This window comes from Artemia franciscana, chromosome 14, assembly GCF_032884065.1.
Source record: "Artemia franciscana chromosome 14, ASM3288406v1, whole genome shotgun sequence".
NCBI classification, from domain to species: domain Eukaryota; kingdom Metazoa; phylum Arthropoda; class Branchiopoda; order Anostraca; family Artemiidae; genus Artemia; species Artemia franciscana.
The window spans coordinates 18,578,704-18,599,342 of record NC_088876.1 but is presented as its reverse complement, the minus strand read 5'-3'; the positions used below and the strand labels follow the sequence as shown (position 1 = coordinate 18,599,342).

At 35.3% G+C, this 20,639-nt stretch overlaps 1 protein-coding gene across 1 annotated transcript in view; it reads left to right on the top strand.

Moving 5' to 3' along the window:
* Positions 1-1,924: 1,924 nt before the first annotated feature.
* LOC136035420 (uncharacterized) overlaps positions 1,925-20,639 on the top strand; it is a 41,245-nt gene continuing 22,530 nt past the window's right edge. The window contains exons 1-4 of the mRNA XM_065717215.1: positions 1,925-4,056; positions 6,694-6,943; positions 8,126-8,265; positions 11,536-12,908. The gene's annotated coding sequence lies outside the window, so the exon portion shown is untranslated. The remainder of the gene's footprint in view (positions 4,057-6,693; positions 6,944-8,125; positions 8,266-11,535; positions 12,909-20,639) is intronic.

Below are 20,639 nucleotides of genomic sequence, written 5' to 3'. Positions count from 1 at the left end.
CCAAGTTTCATCCCGATCCCTCGACTCTAAGTGTTTTCTAAGATTTTAGGTTTCCCCACTCCAACTCCCCCAAATGTCACCAGATCCATTCGGAATTTAAAATAAGAGGTTTCAGACACTATATCCTTCCCAACATCAAATTTCATTAGGATCCGATCACCCATTCGTGAGTTGAAAAACCTCCTTTTTTTCTAGTTTTTTTTTATTTAACCGTCCTCCCACTCCCCCCTCACCCCATATGGTTGAAACGGGGAAATGACAATTTTTAATTTAACCGGTCTGGTTTCTGATACTCCTGCCAAATTTCATCGTCCTAGCTTTCCTGGAAGTGCCTAAAGTAGCAAAACTATGACACACCGATAGACAGACCCACAGAATTTGCGATAGCTGTGTGTCATTTGGTTAATACCAAGTGCTATAATATTAAGTGTGGCAACAAGTTTCCTTTAAAGATTACTGTAAACAGGTAAATTCCTGAGGGTTCTGGATAGTCTCTAACATAGTGTTCCCCCCAGTTAATTAACCATAAGCATTAAGAATGTTCACTAATGTACTTTATCAGGTTCATCAACAACCTAAGGGACAACTACAGTTATGCATGATTTCAATCGATAAATCTCCGAGATATGAAAACCAAAATAACAACTTTGGTTCTGCCTTGGCCTTCCACATTTTTGAAATTCATGATCATTTACTTATTTTCGATGATGCAACTTTAATATCTATAGCGAATGGCTCGGTTCAGTGCCATGTATATATTCTAGCTTTTACAGTGATTGGACTAATTTTTAGGTTATTAAAGAATTACTATTGCAGGTCGATAATTCTAGGTTTTTATCATAAAATCTTTGAGTAAAGAAGTTGTTTTGTTCATACAACTGCCCCTATGGTAGTCTGGGGCTTTTCATAGACAGCAAACTGAACTACCCATGTTGAGTGAACCTTCGCATGTAGAAATTAAACACGGAAATTTTACGGTAGGAACTAAACTAGCATCATTAACTTTACAAAGAGATACAATAAAAGTGACGTTACGCAATATTGTAGAAAATATAACCCTAAATTTAAAGGCCACGAACAGTATATGTTGAACCTTAATGATCTGCCAGCTCTAGTCGTTGTTGACGACTACCCACACGTAAAAGTAGAAATCTAAAGGATGGAGACAAAAATCTTTATTGTAAACAATTTCATTGATAATAAAATACAAATATTATTTGAATGCTTCATTCCTGGAGCACTGAAATCTGGTAAGATAATATTCTGTTTTATGCCACTTGGTATTAACCAAGTGACATATAGCGATCGCTAATTCTGTCGGTCTGTCTGTCCCGGTTTTACTAGTTTAGGCACTTCAAGATAAATTAAGACGACAAAATTTGGCAGACATATCAGGAACCAGACAAGATTAAATTAGAAATAGGGGTTTTCCTGATTCAACCATCTCGAGGGGGAGTGGGGGGACGGTTAATTCGGAAAAAATAGAAAAAATTAGGTATTTTTAACTTACGAACGGGTGATCGGATCTTAATGAAGTGTGATATTTAGAAGAACATTATGTCTCAGAGCTCTTATTTTAAATCCTGACCGGATCCGGTTACATTAGAGGGAGTTGAAGGGGGAAACCTAATATCTTGGAAAACGCTTAGATTGGAGGGATTGGGATGAAACTTAGTAGAAAACTAAGCACAAGTCCTAAATATGTGATTGACATAACCGGAACGGATCCGCTCTCTTTGGGGAGTTGGGGGGGGATTAATTCTGAAAAATTAGAAACAAATTAGGTATTTCTAACCTACGAAGGAGTTCTCGGATCTTAATGAAATTTCATATTTAGAAGGAACTCGGAACTCAGATATCTTATTATAAATCCCGACCGGGTCCATTGTGATGGGAGGGAGTTTGGGGGGGGGACCGGAAATCTTGGAAAAGGCTTAGAGTGGAGGGATCAGGATGAAACTTGGTGGGAAAAATAAGCAGAAATCCTAAATACGTGATTGACATAATCGGAACGGATCCGCTCTCAGTGCGGGAGTTCGGGGGAGGATTAATCCTTAAAAGCTAGAAAAAATGAGGTATTTTTAACTTACAAAGGAGTGATCGGATCCTAATAAAATTTTATATTGAAGGATCTCGTAACTCAGATCTTTCATTTAATCTTGACCGGATCCAGTGTCAGTAGGGGGAGCTGGGGGGGGCAAAATCTTTGAGAATGCTTAGAGTGGAGAGATCAGGATGAAGCTTCGTTGGAAGAATAAGCACGAGTCCAAGATACGTATCTGACACAAGCGGACTGGATCCGCACTTTTTGGAGGAGTTGGGGGGGGGGGGGGGAATTGAGAAAAATTAGAAAATATGAGACATTTTTAACTTACGAACGGGTGATCAGATATTAATGAAATTTGATATTTAGAAGGATCTTGTGCTTCAGGGCTCTAATTTGAAATCACGACCAGATCCGGTGGCGTTGGGGGGAGTTGCAGGGGGGAACTGGAAATCTAGGAAAACGTGAAAATTGAGGTTTCTTTATCCTACTTGATATTTAGAAAGATCTTATGTCTCAGATGCTCTATTTTCATTTCGAATTGGATCCAGGGACTTAGGGGGTTGGAGGGGGAAACAGTAATCTTTGAAACGGAAAATCTTGGAAAACACTTGGGATATCGAGATGAAACTTGATAGGAAGAATAAGTACAGGTTCTAGGTACGTGATTGACATAATTGGAACGGATCCGCTCTCTTTGGGGGAGTTGGGGGATGTTAATTCAGAAAAATAGAAAAATTGAGGTATTTTTAACTTAAGAACGGTTTACCAGATCTTAATGAAATTTGATATTTAAAGAAACGCATGTCTCAGAGCTTTTATTTTAAATCCCGACCAGATTTGGTGACATTGGGGGGAGTTGGATTTTGAGAGGAAAACCAGAAATCTTGAAAAAGGCTGAGAGTGTAGATATAAGGATGAAAGTTGGTGGGTAGAATAAGAAAATGTCGTAGATACGTGATTGATGTAACCGGACTGGATCCGCTCTTCTTGGGGGAGTTAGGGGGGATCCCGTGCTTTGGCGAGTTTGGTGCTTCTGGACGGTTTTGGTGCTTCTGGATGTGCTAAGAGGTTGAAAATTGGCAGGCATGTCAGGGACCTACACAAATTAGATTGATAAAGTTGTTTTCCCCGATAAGGCCATCTGGAGGGGGGTGTGGAAAATATGAGGTATTTTTAACTTACGTGTGGGTGGTCGGATCTTAATTAATTTTCATATTTAGTTGAACCTTGTGTCTCAGAGCTCTTATTTTAAATTGCGACCGGCATTAAGCCTCTGATTTTCCTTTTAAATCAATTTATTGATTCTTAGAATTTTGCTATAGCTCATGCCATATGAGCTCTTAGGTCTTGTTAAACAGGCTATCATAAGCTCTGTGAAGACCAGAATTACTTTACATTGTAGCAATAATAAATAATTATAGATAGATAACTCTAGCATTTAGAAACTTGAATGAGTTCTAGTGAAGTATGGTGTAAAATAAAATAGGAATAAATGATTTGAATATAATTTAGAACGAGTTGAAATATTTGAATAAATAAATAAGTCACAAAGTAATAGGTGAAACTTCACATATGAAACGACTATTCAAAACTAATGGATTAGAGAAAGAAACAGATTTTAGAAATAAACAATGACAGAGAAAAGGAATCATCTTTTGAAGACTCAGGTCAGATAGAGAACAAACTTTGTATTTTCGTAGATTTTGCTTGTCACCCCTTTGAAAGGTACTGATGCTGTGGTAATTACTTGTTTAAGATGCACGTATAGAAATCTGAAGGCTGGAATTAAAGATGGTAGTCAACTATTTCCCTTTCTAGAAGGTGTACTCCAAGGAGCTCTGACTTCTACAGTTTTGTTTAATAATCGTGTTACTGGAGCTCGGATAAGTTGAACTGAACATTTATCTTCAAAGGAGTTGATCTTTCGTTAGTTATGTTTGCAGATGATCTACTAAGCCTTTCCTACACTTTTCAAGATGCTCTTCAACATTTGAGTTTCTGCAAGAAGGGTATGAGCTCATTGGTTTTTGCTTTAATACAGATAAAACAGTTGTTCTACCATTCAACTATATAGGGAATAGAAACTCAAAGTCTATCTGGCTCTGAGGTTCTTTTTGCTAGCAGCCTTACTTACTTGGGCATGCCTATTGGGGCAAACCTGAAAGAAACAGTAAACCTGACAATTATAAATTATGCCAGTAATATCTGGGCTGCGAATGCCTCCCTGGCTTCAAACCATTCGTATCTATGTAAAGTTCACCATTCTCAGTTATGCAATAGCCTAACAGTTCCTCACATACTTGCCCTTGCTCCTTTGTGGTCTTTTCCTTATTGTGGCAAGAGAAAGCAAGCTCATCTACTTTACTTTAAATTTGCAAAGCATTTAATGGAACTTCCTACTTGGACAAGTAACTCTTTTCTGCAAAGTAAATATCAATTGGTAAACCCATCTGGGGTTATTGGGAAGCGTATTTTTGATTTTTTTCTACCAAATGCTAAAAAGTCTTTCCATCTTTCGTCGTTTGCGTTTACCCCTTGTTTGTACTTACCAAAGTGAGTTTTTATTTCTGTTTTGTTGTGTTTTTATTTCTGTTTTTGTTTTTCTTGATTGTTTCTCTGTTTTTTTTTTCTGGGCTTTCTGTCCAGGTTTTTGTGATGAGTTATAAATAAAATGATTTCGATGATTGTAACTTCTCTCTCAAAATGTTATTGGGATGGGGCCGTACCGTTGAAATTTTAGACATGTTCACTTATTAAGGAATTTAAGGATTTTGTAAGTCTAATGTTTTATGGTCAGTTTAAAAAGACCTTATCTTGTGAGTTGAGTTAAGAAATGCCTGCTCGGCTTCCGCCATCTGCATGTGATGGTCGTTGAGTTAGCACTGGCCCCCATCTCAAGCTAAAGGGTTTTCTACATCACGACTCGTCCCAAAGGATATGCAATTTAAACTTCGACGTGCCAGCCACTCTGCTAGGGTGGCCTTTTTTATCGTAATATACCTTAACCCTCCGTTTTTGTGTGCTTAGGTGTTAGCCCTGCTTCTTAGAGGAACGATATCAAAACTAGATAAGCCATAACTGTGGCCACAAGGGAATTTGTCTGGTTTGTTTTTATCTTAGTAAAAGAGGACTTGTACAATTCCTAATGTCTCACTTTTCTAATCTGAGAAGAAAATAGTCTAATGAATTTCTAGAAGACCAGTATACTAATGCATTGGTGTCCCATTCGGCTGGCCATGAGTTTTTGTCATGTGTAATACAATATAGTACAACCTTTGTAACCAAAAATAAGGACTACTATTAGAGCAAGCTGAATTTGTGATAAACTAGGATAATTTCCAGTTTTTGGGACTATGAGCTGATGAATAATATCACCCTATTTTTGATCAAGTTCTTTTCACATAAAATGTGATATACGCCCTTTGGTTTTGACACAACATTATTGTCTCATGGTGCTCTGTTACTAAGATTGAAATCCCTATAGCTTAGTGCCCCCTCTAGGTTAGGTCTCCCGTATTCAGTTTTTCTTTAAAGGCTGGAAGCAGTAAACAAAATAGTTGTGGAGCGTTTAGTTCTCTGGAGCAATTTTTTGCCAGGTCATAAGTTAGCTCTTAGCTTAGTGACGCAAGTGAATATGTTGACTTTTGATGATCTTCAGGGTTTGTCCTTTGAAAACCTCAAGAAACAAAGATTAGTAACAGAAATTTTAATGTCAAACCCTCAATTTACTCATTGTTTTAAGGAATGGATAAGCTTGACTTCATTCATGAAGAGTTGTAAAAAAATTAATAGGTACCAACTTGGAACAAATTAGCTCTTAGAATTTTGAAAATAATATAATAATTCAGTTATTTCAAAATAGTAATTTAAAGAAAAATATATACTCAAAAACTGGAAAAACTGGTTATGGTCCAGTTAGCATAATTTTATGCGACTATGATGGGTTGTATTTTTCAGAATGCCTGTGCCTGCAAGTGACTTTACTGCTACTACTACTATTAACAGCTCACCGCAGGATCAAGTCACTTGAGTCAAACGCAGCCACATACACTTTTCTCTCTCCTATCCTATTCAAAGCCTCCCTCTTTACGCCCTCTTAGAAAGTTACTGTTTCTCTTAAGTCTTTCTTTACAACATCCTCCCACTTCATTTGGGGACGACCTGCTTTTCTTGTGGCCTTAGACAGTTGGCTGACAAAGAGAGTCCTTGGAAATCTGCCATGTGCCCTAGCTATCTTAATCTTTCTCTCATTATAGCCATAGAAAGTGGGATTAAATCACATTTTTCGTTCAGCTTACTGTTTGAGATTTGGTCAGTCAGTCAGGTGCTTAGAACAGTACGTAGACATTTTCTCTAGAAAACATCTAGCAAAATTTCACTCTAGCTTCTAATAATGTAATCTTAGTTTGCAGACTTATTTTCTTATTCTTCCAGACTTTTCTCAACTGTGAAAAAACACCCTGGGCCTTGGCTATTTGATCAGTACTTACATTTCAAATGGAAGAGCTTGTAATATTTTCTGTAATTAGCACTTTTCAAAATATTAGTTTTGATTTTAGATTTTTGATATGAAAATTTTGAATTAAAAAAAACTCAAAACAAAACATAACTTGTTATGTAAATAGGAACGGACCTCTATTTTGTAGGATGGATGAATTTGGTTTTATTCTTGATACAGACGAAGAAGAGGTAAAATACAATGAATCAACAAAAAAATCTTGATGCCAGACCCTCAACTGACGCTGAAGTGGATAGCTTTTCTTGAGTTCCAAAACGATTCTGAAATTCAGTGGCTTCACATGACAGAAAGACTTCGACGTATTGAAAAATTGGAAGCTATGCTTGAGGCTGGACTGGGTCATATTTTGAGATCACATGTTTGTATGAGACTATCAGGTATGCAGATATGCTTGAAAGACTTAACTAAAGATTTTTAGTTTTCTAATTTGGTTACTGCTGATATATTTTCTCAGTTTTTTTGTAATCTTAGTTTTGTCAATTCCAGAAATATGATCTAATAGTAGAGCACATAAATATCATGAAAACAGAGGTGCAAAAGTGGAGACTCTAGGGAGAATTAAGAATTTTTGAGGAGAATTAATTAAGAAAATATCTTTGATTTACTTCTTTCATTTCAATTTTTAGTAGTTTCCTCAAAAATCTCGAGTAGTATATCAACTAGTTTCATGAAGACATATCCTCTTCTCTAATTGTATCCCCCTCTCCCTTCTTGTGCATAGTTATTAGACGTGATAGCTTTATAAACAATGTGAATATTGTTAACATTGGTATAGTTTATTTTTTTGTTAAGAACTTGCCTGTTAAAGAGAAAAAGAGAAGAAAATTTCACAGACACATCTTTTAGCCTTATCGTGCTTATTAGTGCTTATTAGAAACACAAACAAAATGACGCAAAAACTAAGCTAAAAAAATGGTTAGAATAAAAAAAGGCAAGTAGAAAAACGTAGCATCCAAAAAACAAAAGAGGGATCAGAATCGTACCCTGGTCAAACGGTTTTGGTCATACCAGGATTACAACTTTTGCAGTTTGACTTGAACACCCTAAATTTCGAATTAGTCGCGCCACCTTGCAATACTTCCAAATGTCAGTCTGGAAGGGATAAATTCGCTTTCTGTTCAGACTCAGTTTTGAAATGTGCTTGCAGAAGGGGTAAGTTAACTTCTAAATGTAGTATAAATCTTCTTATATACTTTCATGAACCTAAGAAATATAATGTTTACTTTGCTTAACTAATAAAAAAGTCATAAATTGAGCTTTTATGGTGATTTAGAAGTATTTAAACGTTCTTATAGCACTACAAATATATATCTACGAAAATTGAATTGATATGCTTTATACCACGGAACCGAGTTATTACTGTGATTCCTCAAACATTGCCAAGTCAGCTAGTTTAGTTTTTAAGGTAGAAATATTAAATTTAAAATTTAATCTTATATTAAAAAGTATGTAATACTATTAAATCTTAAAATCAAAGTCATCCTAGCAAGCTAAATGTCATTTTGAAATTTATTGTAATTTATTTTTCAATTAACATTGATTTTCTTTTTTTATTCAAGATTTGTTGCTAAAGAGGGAGTTTTTTTGGATATTGATGAATGTGAAGACTCAAATACCTGTGGAACAGAATCTGTCTCCTGCATCAATCAGCCTGGGTATTTTGAGTGTATTTGTCCTCTAGGTTTTCTTCCATACATTGGTAAGACTTATTGTTTCTCTAAAAAAAATTGAACAAGGTTTTTTTTAGATTGAAAAAAAGAAAATCATAATATTGATTTTTTGGTAATTACGTATTTTAGGTTGAAAAATAGTATCTTTGGGTCCTAGTGGAGTTTTTAATCCTTTGTTTCATGAAATATTTCAAAAATTTAGTTTGCTCAGAACAAAAAAACACTAGCAATTGACCTATTCTGATGATTTTATTTTAATTTCATCAAAATTTTTTGTACATTAACTTGAATTGAAATCAACTTAATTTTAAATGGCTTTTTTCAGGTTAATAGATACAAAATTTTTCCCTTTTCTCCTATTTCTGTTTTTTTCAAATTGGAAAAGTTTTGCCTTTTTTTGAACATAAATCAACAAAGGGGTTTTGGAAGTGGATTTATTGGAGTTCAATGGATATCGAAATGGTGAACACTACAATTAGTTTGAGAAAATAGAACATATCCAGCCGCTTTTGGGTTTACTAGGCTTGGCAAAAATGCTTAGAGACGGTCATCCAAAAATTATGCTTTTAAAAAAATCCGCATCACTTTTTATATATTGACTCTAATTGCCCCATATTTTAACCGATATAAATACATTATGTTTGTTATAATTATTTCAATATATTTCTTTGTTAAAAATATTCATTTTCTATTAGTCTTTACTTTACAATCAGGTATTTTCTTATTATTTTTTGGCTATTTGTTATTTTGGGTAAGAAAATAATATTTTTAGATTCCAGGGGAAGTCATAACCTCCAGTTTTATGCGACAATTCAAAACCCTAGTCTTTTCAGAATGAAATACTACTAACAATTGATTTATTCTGGAGATTGTTAGTTTTTCATTCCCGATTTCAAAAATTATATTTTTAAAAAAAACAAAAGTTAACAAAGGGAGTGTTGAAAAGGGTTCACTGCACTTCGGAAAATTGTGAAATGAGGAATGATAGAAAGATGTCTAAGACAATTGAGCCAAACTGTTAAGAGAAAAAATGGTTAAAAAATCGGTTAAACAAAAATGGTTTAGAGAAAGTCATTTACAAATTATGGTTTAAAAAAAAACTTGGCATTTTTCATGTATTGACTGTAATTGTCACGTTTTTTAAATGATTCAATTCTACTATCTTTTTTCGAATTATTTTAAGATTTGTCTTTTTCCTAATCTATTTATTTATTTTACTATTTACCTGCCTTCTATTACCGACGGGATTTTTTGAACTTTTTAAACTTTTAATTAAATTTTCAATAATAAAAACTAAGCAAACAACAATGGATTTTCCCGTTAATTTTACGCTGCAACTAATTTTCTTAGTGTGAAAGTAAAAAAATAGCAATGAAATATAACGTTCATTTAAACGTAAACACTATATTGTACGATAAACTAGTCATTTTTAGCCTTTCAGTAGTGAAAGTAAAGAATTTTTCTTTTTCTTTGTCATTTCTCAAGCTTGTAGATATTTTCGAGCGACAACAACAAACCCTGTCAAAATATAGGTGACTCTGTCAAAACTTCTTTGAACATGCAAAACAAACGGGAAACAATTGGTTTCGAAATTCAAGGGTCCTCTGTCGAAAATATTGCTGCCGAATTTATGGGTACTTTTTCAAAAACGAGAGATTTTGATCATTATTAAATGTAACAATATTTCGCATGAAAGAAAAATTAGCCCATTTTACTGATTTAAATCTAGAAGCTTGTTTTTTCTGCCATCTAAGGTACTGCCACTTGGCCTCATTCCATGTTCATATATTTAAGCATCAACTTTGTTAATCACAACACCCAAATTCATTTATTACTAAATAAATTTGGAGTACACACTCTCTTAGTAAACTTTACACAAATTTTATTTCAAATAGATCCAAAGCTGTAAGACACAAAATATTTTCTCTGAACTCTTTCCTAATCAGCTTCAACTCTTATCCCACCCAACCGCAGCCAAAACGCTAATGAGATATGTTAAATTCTTCGATTTTACAAACTTCGTAAAATCTTTAGTAGGGCATTTATATTTAAAGGATTCTGTTGTTTCCAGACAAAGAAATGTCAAAACTAAAAATTTTAAACTGGATGAAACTGGTGGATCAACTTTGAAATGACCAAATGTTGACAAAACTTTAACTTTGAACCACAAAGAAACCTTCGTTGGACCGTTAGAGCTGAGAGAAAGTGGCCCATTCCTGATGGCGTTTGTAAAGAGACCTTTATCACTCTATAATATCACACATTACACTATAGAGACCTAGGTCGCACGGTTAAACTCCATATAGTTATCCGATTTCATCCACATATCCTGGGTAATTTTTTAATTTTTTGCTTCACATTTGTAATTAAACAATTAGATTAGAAGAATTTTTTTTACATACTGAAATCCTTTTCAAACCAAATAAAGCCTTCTGGGGCAGAAAAGGTGGTTTTTCAGCAAAAACTTTCGAATCGGTAATTCCTCTACTCTATTTCAAAAGTTTCAATTAATGCTGTTATTGTTGTGTGATCAATTAATCAGCTATTGTTGATATTCTTTTTTGACAGTCGGTCAGTATAAGGTGCGTTTTGATTGGGTTTGGTATGCCTCTCAACGAAAAACGGAAAATTAACGTACTGGTAAAAATTTAACATAAATTACGTACTGGTCTTGAAGAAACTTGTCGGTTGTATGTCCAACTCATGTTAGTACTTGCTCTTTTTGACTTTTACTTGGTCATTTATGGTAATTTCTTTTCATTTTGGGTTTCACACATTTATTGATGGTAATTTTTGATAGTTTTGCACTTAGAAGATTATTTATCTTTATTTCAGCTCATTTTTTGTCTAGTGGATCTTTTCTCTTTTATCTGAAAAACTTGTTTTTAGGAAAAGCTTTTTTAAATAAATTTAATAGAAAAAATAAAAAAATTCATGAAAAAATGTTTTATATACTTACATTTTTTCTACAGGAAACCATAGTTTAGCTACTATTTGTATGTTTGAGAAACTTCCCAACAATATTTCATTTTGACACAAATAGTATTGTTTAACTATAATTAATCAAATAGTATTAAAAAAAAACTTAACCTAATATTCCAAAAAATTCCATCTATGCTCTTCTACAACCAGAGCACACTTATACTTTTTTGATTTATCTCAATTGTAAGAACAGATGTAGAAGTTGTAGTAGTAGCCGAATAGTAGTAATCTTAGCAATAGAAGTAGTAATACTAGTAATAGAAGATTGCTATAAAATAGATCGTTATATCATACATAATAAAGGACTTTTATTTTAGGTTATCCTAGCTCGATTGTCACCTTCAACTCAGGGGATATACAACCTCTTTGACGGTATGAAGATACCTATATTTTAATCACCAACACAATTTAACGATAATATCCATATCAACTCGCCGTCCGATAACAATGAGCCAGAAGACTTCATTGATAAGCTATTGAGGGATTGGTCTGGATAAGCGAGCGTTAACAATATAACTTCCCTTAATATTTGAATGAATGGTTTGGATGTTAGTTTTGCTCAACCAAGTGCCTTTGAACAGCTAAGTGTGTCATTGAACGATTCTGGTTGCTTTGACCCCACCGATGCACTCAAAAAATATTCAGTAAGCTGGAAGATTTGACATATCAATCCACCCCTCTTACACAGTGATGGTAATGAAGGACTAAGTGGTAGTGGTAGTACAGCATAGGAAAATCCCCTTGCGCCCTCTGTATTGCAAGGCTTTTATTTGCCTTTCACAGTTTATATATTTAAAGACCGAGTTTGGGGATTCATTTAACACCCTTATGGCAGGTAGTATTATAATGGATCCGAAAGACACGTCAAACTCCTAGGTGGGCAAGATTCGAGCCCTTCTTGAACCAAATATTAAGGAATGGGGTAAGGAGGATGGCTTTAAGCCACCTATCATACAAAAATTGTTTCATTCTAACAAAAGTCAGATGATGTATATTCTCACTATTTGCAAACTAAAATGCAAACACTTCATCTGCACTTACATAGTTTTGAGGGTATATTTTTTGAATTGGGTTGATAGTAATTTGACAAAATTATATAATCATAATGAAAGGGGGATTAGGTAAGTGGTTTTAATTATTGAAAATTTATATATAAATGTGTTTAAACTTAACAAAAGTTTTATTTTAAAGGATGGGGGAGGAAGTGTATAATTTTAAAATATAATTCAGATTTAAAGGGATATTAGGGCGAACAACAAATTTGTTTCGTTACAGGTCTTCTGTTCTATAGATACAAATCCCTTATAGCAGCCCACAACCCCATGATAAGCGATGTCAGTAAGACATATTTAGAAAAAATGAAATTTAATAGGATGGGGAGGGGGTAGATTTTCCTAAGGTACTTTTAATTTTCTTAATGGTCAATACCTAGCAAAAATTAAAGGAATAGATATTTTTTGGTGGTGTAATGAATTCTTAAGGATTGGTTTTACCATCTTGCATAATGATACAGAACTTCAGAAGGGTTTGTGCAAACATAAAAGGGTATATTGCCGTCAGTTCAATCTGTGAATCACTGGGCATGGCTTCCTTACGAGTTTTCATAGATTTTATACTAAATTGAAGTCAAAACATCATCTGAGGAATCTGGTCTCCGGCAGTTGCAATGGCTACTGAGTCCTCTGGCAAGGTATGTACGGACCCTCTTCTAAGTGTTTTTAAGTAATTAATGTGAAATATTTTACAAGTGTTGATTAAAATCTTGTGTATTTATTATAAATAATAGAGAACATCTAATATTCCAATTTTTTAATCTTGGATATTGTAGTACTAGAACTGAGAGGGAAGTTATTGTTATTTATTCATTAAATAACAACATTTTACAGTTAGTTGGATTCCAACTGTTGAAGCCATTGACGGTAGAAACAGTCAGAGTAATATATTTGAATCTGAAACTCCTTTCATATCTTTTCTTTGGGGTCCATTAATGTTGGGCAATACAACACTTATAGCAAAAACAATCGAAAATCCTATTCAGAGGTTTTTGAAAAACCCCGAAAAATCTATGTTTCTACAGTGTTTGGCAAGAGTCCTGTGATAAAAGAAAAAGTTTTGCGCTAGACACAAATTTCATGTTGGCACTTGGGGTGTTAAGTATTATTGAACTAAGCTCTTGGTTGATTTTTGATGATTTACCTAAATCAATTGAACAAATAAATCGCCTGTTTAAATTTTGTTGGATCTCAGTCAAATTATACCTGAAGATTGGCATTTACTCACAGATATTTTTGACGATATAATTACCGCATATTTTCCATTGAACAGTAAAAAAGGTCATTAATTGCCATCATGACACTGAAAAAAATTAAGAAAATATATAAATTTATTTTCCGTCAAAGTAATTCGAAACTAACATTTATAAAAGCCATGGTCAAATATGGTATTGGAAAAAAAATTTATCTTGCATCAGGACTTTGTTTTACCTAAACCTATGGTGATGTTTAATTGCCATAAGTAGTTAAGTAATAGACAAAGCAACATTTTTCTAGTGTACGTTTCCTAGCTTGAACAAGAGCTAAGGGCTCATGGCAATTGTGATGAGATCGGAAGAGCCAAGAGCTCATATGGCATGAGTTCTAGCAAAGTTTTAGGAATCAATAGATTGCTTTAAAAGGAAAATCAGAGGCTTAATGCCGGTCGGGATTGAAAATAAGGGCTCTGAGTCATGAGATCCTTCGAAATTTCAAAATCCATTAAAATCCAATCGCCCACTCGTAAGTTAAAAACACTTCAATTTTTTTAATTTTTCCTCTCCCTTCAGTCCCCCAGATGGTCGAATAAGGGAAAACAACTTTACCAAGTCAATCTGTGCAGCTGCCTGACGAACCCACTAATTTTCATCGTCCTCGCACGTCCAGAAGTACCAAACTCGCCGAAGCGCTGAATCCTACCCCCTAACTCCCCCCAAGAGGGCGGATCCAGTCTGGTTACGGCAATTACAAATCTATGACAATTATAAGCGTTTTCGAATATTTCCGGCTACCCCTTCCATTCCCCCAATCTCAACAGATCCGGTCGGGAATTGAAATAAGAGCTCTGAGACATACGTTCCTTCTAACTATCAAAATTAATTAAGATTCGGTCACCCGTTCTTAAGTTAAAAATACCTCGCTTTTTCTAATTTTTCCAAATTAACAACTCGCAGCTCACCCAAATAGAACGTTGCAATTATGTCAATCACGTAGACTATCCACAACTTGTGCTTATTCTTCCCATCAAGTTTCATGCCGATCTCTCCACTCTAAGCGATTTCTGAGATATCCAGTTTCTGGATTCTGGATTTCTGGTTTCCCCCTCAAACTCCCCCACATTTCACTTGATCTGGCTGGCATATACAATAATGGCTCTAAAGCACAAGATTCATCTAAATATCAAATTTCATTCATATCTGATCACCCGTTGGTAAGTTACGAATACCTCGTTTTTTCTAATTTTTCCAAATTATTCCTCCCCCCCCAAAAAAAACTCCGCCAAAGAAAGCGGATACGCTTTCTTTGCGAAGGATCCAGTCCGATCCTCGATCCAGTCGGGATTTAAAATAGAAGATGTGAGTTACAAGGTCCTTCTAAAATGAAATTTCATAAAGATCTGATAATTTCTTCGTAAGTTAAAAATACCTAATTTTTTTAATGTTTAAGAATTTACCCTCCCCCCCGAAGATTTTAGGTTGCCCTCCAGCTCTCCTCAATGTCAAGGGGTCAGGTTGGGATTTAAAATAAGAGCTCTGAGACATGACCTTCTTCCCAATATCAAATTTCATGAAGGTCTTATTACTCCTTTGTAAGTTAAAAACCTCATTTTTTGCTAATTTTTCAAAATTAATTCTCCCCCTCCCAACTCCTCCAAAGCGAGAGGATCTGTTCTGGCTGTGTCAATCACGTATCTAGAACTTGTGATTACTTTTCCAACCAAGTTTCATCCCGATCCCTCGACTCTAAGTGTTTTCTAGGATTTTAGGTTTCCCCACTCCAACTTCCCCAAATGTCACCAGATCCAGTCGGAATTTAAAATAAGAGGTTTCAGACACTATATCCTTCCCAACATCAAATTTCATTAAGATCCGATCACCCATTCGTGAGTTGAAAAACCTCCTTTTTTTCTAGTTTTTTTTTATTTAACCGTCCTCCCACTCCCCCCTCACCCCATATTGTTGAAACGGGGAAATGACAATTTTTAATTTAACCGGTCTGGTTTCTGATACTCCTGCCAAATTTCATCGTCCTAGCTTACCTGGAAGTGCCTAAAGTAGCAAAACCATGACACACCGATAGACAAACCCACAGAATTTGCGATAGCTATGTGTCATTTGGTTAATACCAAGTGCTATAATATTAAGTGTGGCAACAAGTTTCCTTTAAAGATTCCTGTAAACCGGTAAATTCCTGAGGGTTCTGGATAGTCTCTATCATAGTGTTCCCCCCAGTTAATTAACCATAAGCATTAAGAATATTCACTAATGTACTTTATCAGGTTCATCAACAGCCTAAGGGACAACTACAGTTATGCATGATTTCAATCGATAAATCTCCAAGATATGAAAACAAAAATAACGACTTTGGTTCTGTGTTGGCCTTCCACATTTTTGAAATTCATGATCATTTACTTATTTTTGATGATGCAACTTTAATATCTATAGCGATTGGCTCGGTACAGTGCCATGTATATATTCTAGCTTTTACAGAGATTGGACTAATTTTTAGGTTATTAAAGAATTACTATTGCATGTCCATAATTCTAGGTTTTTATCATAAAATCTTTGGGTAAAGAAGTTGTTTTGTTCATACAACTGCCCCTATGGTAGTCTGGGGCTTTTCATAGACAGCAAACTGAACTACCCATGTTGAGTGAACCTTCGCATGTAAAAATTAAACACGGAAATTTTACGGTATGAACTAAACTAGCATCATTAACTTTACAAAGAGATACAGTAAAAGTGACGTTACGCAATATTGTAGAAAATATAACCCTTAATTTAAAGGCCACGAACAGTATATGTTGAACCTTAATGATCTGCCAGCACTAGTCGTTGTTGACGACTACCCACACGTAAAAGTAGAAATCTAAAGGATGGAGACAAAAATCTTTATTGTAAACAATTTCATTGATAAAAAACTACAAATATTATTTGAATGCTTCATTCTTGGAGCACTGAAATCTGGTAAGATAATATTCTGTTTTTATGTCACTTGGTATTAACCAAGTGACATATAGCGACCGCTAATTCTGTCGGTCTGTCTGTCCCAGTTTTACTAGTTTAGGCACTTCAAGATAAATTAAGACGACAAAATTTGGCAGACATATCAGGGACCAGACAAGATTAAATTAGAAATAGGGGTTTTCCTGATTCAGCCATCTCGAGGGGTCTTGGGGGGACGGTTAATTCGGAAAAAATAGAAAAAATTAGGTATTTTTAACTTACGAACGGGTGATTGGATCTTAATGAAGTGTGATATTTAGAAGAACATTATGTCTCAGAGCTCTTATTTTAAATCCTGACCGGATCCGGTTACATTAGTGGGAGTTGAAGGGGGAAACCTAATATCTTGGAAAACGCTTAGATTGGAGGGATTGGGATGAAACTTAGTAGAAAACTAAGCACAAGTCCTAGATATGTGATTGACATAACCGGAACGGATCCACTCTCTTTGGGGGAGTTGGGGAGGGGTTAATTCTGAAAAATTAGAAAAAATTAGGTATTTCTAACCTACGAAGGAGTTCTCGGATCTTAATGAAATATCATATTTAGAAGGAACTCGGAACTCAGATATCTTATTTTAAATCCCGACCGGGTCCATTGTGATGGGAAAGAGTTTGGGGGGACGGGAAATCTTGGAAAAGGCTTAGAGTGGAGGGATCAGGATGAAACTTGGTGGGAAAAATAAGCAGAAATCCTAAATACGTGATTGACATAATCGGAACGGATCCGCTCTCAGTGCGGGAGTTTGGGGGGAGGATTAATCCTTAAAAACTAGAAAAAATGAGGTATTTTTAACTTACAAAGGAGTGACCGGATCCTAATAAAATTTTATATTGAAGGATCTCGTAACTCAGATCTCTCATTTAATCTTGACCGGATCCAGTGTCAGTAGGGGGAGCTGGGGGGGGCAAAATCTTTGAGAATGCTTAGAGTGGAGAGATCAGGATGAAGCTTCGTTGGAAGAATAAGCACGAGTCCAAGATACGTATCTGACACAAGCGGACTAGATCCGCACTTTTTGGAGGAGTTGGGGGGGGGGGAATTGAGAAAAATTAGAAAATATGAGACATTTTTAACTTACGAACGGGTGATCAGATCTTAATGAAATTTGATATTTAGAAGGATCTTGTGCTTCAGGGCTCTTATTTGAAATCACGACCAGATCCGGTGGCGTTGGGGGGAGTTGCAGGGGGGAACTGGAAATCTAGGAAAACGTGAAAATTGAGGTTTCTTTATCCTACTCTATATTTAGAAAGATCTTATGTCTCAGATGCTCTATTTTCATTTCGAATTGGATCCAGAGACATAGGGGGTTGGAGGGGGGAAACAGTAATCTTTGAAACGGAAAATCTTGGAAAACACTTGGGATATCGAGATGAAACTTGATGGGAAGAATAAGTACAGGTTCTAGATACGTGATTGACATAATTGGAACGGATCCGCTCTCTTTGGGAGAATTGGGGGATGTTAATTCAGAAAAATAGAAAAATTGAGGTATTTTTAACTTAAGAACGGTTGACCAGAGCTTTTATTTTAAATCCCGACCAGATTTGGTGACATTGGGGGGAGTTGGATTTTGAGAGGGAAACCAGAAATCTTGAAAAAGGCTGACAGTGTAGAAATAAGGATGAAAGTTGGTGGGTAGAATAAGAAAATGTCGTAGATATGTGATTGATGTAACCGGACTGGATCCGCTCTTCTTGGGGGAGTTAGGGGGGTCCCGTGCTTTGGCGAGTTTGGTGCTTCTGGACGAGTTTGGTGCTTCTGGATTTGCTAAGACGTTGAAAATTGGCAGGCATGTCAGGGACCTACACAAATTAGATTGATAAAGTTGTTTTCCCTGATAAGGCCATCTGGAGGGGGGTTTGGAAAATATGAGGTATTTTTAACTTACGTGTGGGTGGTTGGATCTTAATTAATTTTCATATTTAGTTGAACCTTGTGTCTCAGAGCTCTTATTTTAAATTGCGACCGGCATTAAGCCTCTGAATTTCCTATTAAATCAATTTATTGATTCTTAGAATTTTGCTAGAGCTCATGCCATATGAGCTCTTAGGTCTTGTTAAACAGGCTATCATAAGCTCTGTGAAGACCAGAATTACTTTACATTGTAGCAATAATAAATAATTATAGATAGATAACTCTAGCATTTAGAAACTTGAATGAGTTCTAGTGAAGTATGGTGTAAAATAAAATAGGAATAAATGATTTGAATATAATTTAGAACGAGTTGAAATATTTAAATAAATAAATAAGTCACAAAGTAATAGGTGAAACTTCACATATGAAACGACTATTCAAAACTAATGGATTAGAGAAAGAAACAGATTTAAGAAATAAACAATGACAGAGAAAAGGAATCATCTTTTGAAGACTCAGGTAAGATAGAGAACAAACTTTGTATTTTCGTAGATTTTGCTTGTCACCCTTTTGAAAGGTACTGATGCTGTGGTAATTACTTGTTTAAGATGCACGTATAGAAATCTGAAGGCTGGAATTAAAGATGGTAGTCAACTATTTCCCTTTCTAGAAGGTGTACGCCAAGGAGCTCTGACTTCTACAGTTTTGTTTAATAATCGTGTTACTGGAGCTCGGATAAGTTGAACTGAACATTTATCTTCAAAGGAGTTGATCTTTCGTTAGTTATGTTTGCAGATGATCTACTAAACCTTTCCTGCACTTTTCAAGATGCTCTTCAACCTTTGAGTTTCTCCAAGAAGAGTATGAGCTCATGGGTTTTTGCTTTAATACAGATAAAACAGTTGTTCTACCATTCAACTATATAGGGAATAGAAACTCAAAGTCTATCTGGCTCTGAGGTTCTTTTTGCTAGCAGCCTTACTTACTTGGGCATGCCTATTGGGGCAAACCTGAAAGAAACAGTAAACCTGACAATTATAAATTATGCCAGTAATATCTGGGCTGCGAATGCCTACCTGGCTTCAAACCATTCGTATCTATGTAAAGTTCACCATTCTCAGTTATGCAATAGCCTAACAGTTCCTCACATACTGGCCCTTGCTCCTTTGTGGTCTTTTCCTTATTGTGGCAAGAGAAAGCAAGCTCATCTACTTTACTTTAAATTTGCAAAGCATTTAATGGAACTTCCAACTTGGACAAGTAACTCTTTTGTGCAAAGTAAATATCAATTGGTAAACCCATCTGGGGTTATTGGGAAGCGTATTTTTGATTTTTTTCTACCAAATGCTAAAAAGTCTTTCCATCTTTCGTCGTTTGCGTTTACCCCTTGTTTGTACTTACCAAAGTGAGTTTTTATTTCTGTTTTGTTGTGTTTTTATTTCTGTTTTTGTTTTTCTTGATTGTTACTCTGTTTTTTTTCTGGGCTTTCTGTCCAGGTTTTTGTGATGAGTTATAAATAAAATGATTTCGATGATTGTAACTTCTCTGTCAAAATGTTATTGGGATGGGGCCGTACCGTTGAAATTTTAGACATGTTCACTTATTAAGGAATTTAAGGATTTTGTAAGTCTAATGTTTTATGGTCAGTTTAAAAAGACCTTATCTTGTGAGTTGAGTTAAGAAATGCCTGCTCGGCTTCTGCCATCTGCATGTGATGGTCGTTGAGTTAGCACTGGCCCCCATCTCAAGCTAAAGGGTTTTCTACATCACGACTCGTCCCAAAGGATATGCAATTTAAACTTCGACGAGCCAGCCACTCTGCTAGGGTGGCCTTTTTTATCGTAATATACCTTAACCCTCCGTTTTTGTGTGCTTACGTGTTAGCCCTGCTTCTTAGAGGAACGATATCAAAACTAGATAAGCCATAACTGTGGCCACAAGGGAATTTGTCTGGTTTGTTTTTATCTTAGTAAAAGAGGACTTGTACAATTCCTAATGTCTCACTTTTCTAATCTGAGAAGAAAATAGTCTAATGACTTTCTAGAAGACCAGTATACTAATGCATTGGTGTCCCATTCGGCTGGCCATGAGTTTTTGTCATGTGTAATACAATATATTACAACCTTTGTAACCAAAAATAAAGACTACTATTAGAGCAAGCTGAATTTGTGATAAACTAGGATAATTTCCAGTTTTTGGGACTATGAGCTGATGAATAATATCACCCTATTTTTGATCAAGTTCTTTTCACATAAAATGTGATATACGCCCTTTGGTTTTGACACAACATTATTGTCTCATGGT